The sequence below is a fragment of the Juglans regia genome, chromosome 12 (assembly GCF_001411555.2).
Source record: "Juglans regia cultivar Chandler chromosome 12, Walnut 2.0, whole genome shotgun sequence".
Classification (NCBI taxonomy): domain Eukaryota; kingdom Viridiplantae; phylum Streptophyta; class Magnoliopsida; order Fagales; family Juglandaceae; genus Juglans; species Juglans regia.
The window spans coordinates 17,640,180-17,644,310 of NC_049912.1; the positions used below are offsets into that span (position 1 = coordinate 17,640,180).

General features: G+C 40.2%; 1 pseudogene; it reads left to right on the forward strand.

The window, feature by feature from the left end:
- The first annotated feature begins 597 nt into the window (after positions 1–597).
- On the forward strand, positions 598–3,550 carry LOC109018671 (annotated as a pseudogene).
- Positions 3,551–4,131: the final 581 nt, after the last annotated feature.

A 4,131-nucleotide genomic window follows, 5' to 3' on the forward strand; every position in this document is an offset into this window, starting at 1 on the left:
GTATACTATGATATATTCATAATGTATATTTAATAATAATATATTGCACAACTAAAAGTTATGCTTATTAATAATTAATAAGTCTCATCTCTGGTGTCTGGTGATTCTAGAGGAGGTGAGAAGAAGGATTTTTGTGGCCTAATGTTTAGTCCTTGGTGTGGAGGGGATAAGAGTCTGTAGCATGGATGATATTGAAGACTTGTGGAGTAACCTTAGATTGACAGAAGAGGAGGTTGTGATCGAGAGTCCTCAGGGCAATGAAGATGAAGTTCAGCGGAAAGGGGAGAGAAGTCTCATTGGAAAGATTTGTTCTGGTCGTATTGTGGGAAAGGATGTCATTGCCAATGCTATGGGGAAAATTTGGAGAATTAGTAAGCATGCAATCTTCCAAGAGGTGGACAAAAATGTTTTTGTCATAACTTCTGCTAATCATGTAGATAAACAATGTATTCTTGATGGGAAACCATGACTTTTTGATAATGTGTTGTTCATGATCCTGCCATATGTGGGACTTCTACAACCTGGCAAGATAGATCTCGATTATGAAATTTTTTGGCTGGAAATTCATAACTTGCCACTGGGACAGATGACAAAAAAATGGAGTTTACAAATAGGTGCTTCTATGGGTCGTGTTCTAGATATAGAGGTGGCGGAGGATGGGATTGGTTGGGGAAAATTCTTGAGGGTGAAGGTGGAGGTGCAGTTGCAGAAGGCAATTGCAAGGGGAAAGATTATAATCGTGCATGGCAAGAAGGTATGACTCAATTTCAAATATGAAAAACTTCTGAAGATTTGTTTTAACTGTGAATGGATAGTACATAGGGTGAATGGTTGTTCGAATGGGGGGTGGGGAACAGGTTCAGATAATAGTTCTAGTACTCAATTTGGTCCTTGGTTACGTGCTAAGGATAGTTACCGGTGGAGGTCTCCCTTTACCTCTACAAAAGCTAGTTCTAGTGGTCGTGATGATGTTTCGAAGGATCCAGTGATGGAAATGACGACCACAGAAGTGGAGGGTTTTTTGGTATCACTGTCGATGGGCGGTTGTCGAAGAATTCAGGCCAGGGGCAGTTCATGAATTCTGATGGTAGAGATAGGTATGGAACTAGCAGAACGTGTGGCATTAATGTTGAAATAGCTTAATTGGGAACATTACAGGAGGATTTAACAGGTGATGTTGGAGGGAGTTTGAATACAAGCGAGAATGAAGGATATGGGAGCAGATATTACAGGAAGTGGTTATGTTTTTTAAGGGTGATGAAGTTTTAACTGGGGAAGAAGGGAAGGGTGGGCAGGAAGCCGTTATAAAGGAGATGGGCCAAGATGGGCTCGGTGATCCGGGAAGGGCCGCTATGAAGACTTGTATGGATAATGGGCCCAATGCCACTTATTTATTGAAGGGTAGCTTATTAACAGAAAGTCAGTTATGTGAATAGGAGAAACAGAAGTTATTGGAGGGACCTCTCCCTGTGGCAAACCAAAAATCTCTTAAAGGGGGCAGAAAGTGGAAGCGCAGGGCTTGTGGTCAAGTGGAAGTGTGCACTGCGGTAGGTTTTTTATCTGGTACTAAAAGACTTGCATAGGTTTCGAATGAGGTCCATGCAGTGAATGAAGGTGCAAATAAGGGTAAAAGGATTGCAAACTTGTGTTCTGATGTTATGTCTAGTGAAGTGGCATAGGCTGGTTGCCAGCCTAGCCGAGCATTATGAAAATATTAAGATGGAACTGTCGGGGGCTTGTGAACCCCCGAACAGTTCAATCATCTTGATCATGCGCTTTCTTGTTTCATTAATGATGTTTGATCTTATATTTGCTGGTTGTTCTTCTGGTGTGCAGCCACAGTGCCATGATGATGAGAGATTTGCCTTGTTGCAATTTAAGGAAAGCTTCATCATCGATCAGTACGCATTTGAAGATCCTTCTGCTTATTCGAAGGTTTCATCGTGGAAGCCTGAAAGCAATGATTGCTGCAAGTGGGATGGTGTAGAGTGCAGTAAGGACATTGGTCATGTCATCGGCCTTGACCTCAGTAGCAGTTACCTTTACAGTTCTCTCAATCCGAATTGCAGCCTCTTTTGGCTTCATAACCTTGAGAGCCTTAATCTGGCCGACAATCACTTTTCTTCTCCAATCCCAACTAGTTTGAGGTAGCTTTCAAGGCTAACAAATCTCAACCTCTCTGCCTCTAGATTTTCTGGCCAAATCCCTTTAGAAATTTTAGAGGTCTCCAAGTTAGTTTCCCTAGATCTCTATTATAGTCCATTGTTGAAGCTCCAAAAATTTGGCCTAAGAGTTATAGCTCAAAACTTCACAAACTTGGAGGTACTATACCTTGACCAAGTTGGCATATCATTCAATGTACCCAATGTCTTGGCTAACTTATCTTCTTTAAGCCAGTGTGACTTGCATGGTGAGTTTCTCGTTGGAATTTTCCACCTATATAATCTTCAGCATCTTTATCTGCAGAGTAATATATACCTTACGGGACGCATACCAGAATTTCACAAAACGAGCCCCCTCAAGACATTGCAACTTGCACACACGAACTTCAATGGTGAGTTGCCGGATTCAATTGGTAACCTTAAGTCATTGGTTGAATTTAATGTGTTTGGATGCAATTTCTCTGGAAAAATACCATCTTCACTAGGTAACCTTAGCAATCTTTATTTTTTACAACTTCAAGAAAATAGGTTGCACGGTTCAATTCCATAGTCAATATATGGGCTTGTAAATGTTGAAATTCTAGGTCTCGAGTGTAACTATCTGAGTGGCCCAGTGGAGTTTGACTTGTTTATGTGACTCAAATACCTCCATGACCTCTTTCTATCTAATAATAATATTTCATTGCTTTCAAAGCCTAGTACCAACTCAACTTTTCCAAATTTTTGTGACTTGGATGAGTTTCCAGAGTTTCTCAAGAACCAAGATCAATTGGAGGATTTGGATCTTAGTAGAAACAAAATTTATGGCCAAGTTCCAAAATGGATGGGGAATATAAGTATAGAAACTCTCTGGTTGGGATTCAACTTTCTCACCGGCTTCAACCAATTTCCAGCTAATCTTAAGGATTTGAGGCTTGATTTTAACATGCTTCAAGGGTCACTCCCAATCCCACCAACTTCCATCTCTTTTTTATACGATCTCATACAATACACCGACTGGAGAGATCCCACGTTTGATTTGCAATCCAAGCTCAATGATTCGTCTAGATTTGTCACGCAACAGCTTAAGTGGCCTGCTTCCTCAATGTTTAGGCAACTTGAGTGATTCTCTCACAATTGTGGATCTACACAACAATAGCTTTCATGGAACCATTCCTCAAACCTTCAGTGAAGGAAAACAATTGAGAATAATTGATTTCAGCCAGACTCATTTGCAGGGACGTATACCGAGATCATTGGCCAATTGTACCAAACTCGAAGCTCTTAATCTTGGTAACAATCAGATACATGATATTTTCCCTTTTTGGTTGGGCATTCTTCCACAGTTGAGTGTTCAAAGGCATGGAGATGCTGTATGGGAAAGTCCCAGATTTCTTCAAAGCTATTGATCTCTCGGGCAACAGATTTGAAGGAGAAATTCCAGAAGAGGTGGGGCATCTAAAAGGACTTCATTTGCTCAACATTTCCAACAACTTTCTCACAGGTCTTATCCCATTTACATTGGCAAACTTGACAAGTTGTCTAGCATGATCCCTATGAAACTTGTGGAACTCACTTTCCTTTCACACTTTAATGTCTCCCATAATTGTTTGATAGGACCTATACCACATGGGAAACAATTCAACACATTCCACAACAGTTCGTTTAGTGGGAACCCTGAATTATGTTGAAGCCCTTTGTCAAAAAAATGTGGCAATCCTTTCACTTTTCTTTTTCTGTTTTTTCCCCTGTTTTAGATGTTATAGGAAAGGGCCATGGACACGATGTTTATACTGAAAAAAATCTGTTGTATTTGCACCCATGCTCTCAATAAAATAAGTGTTTTGAAAGAAAATTAACCACAGAGATATATGGCAGTGAAAGTAGAGATGCCCTGCTTTGGTGTATTTTTCTATTTTCGTTCCAATTACAGTAATCATTACACTTGAATTCTGTATAGAAGGAGAGAATTTCAAACACATATATCTAA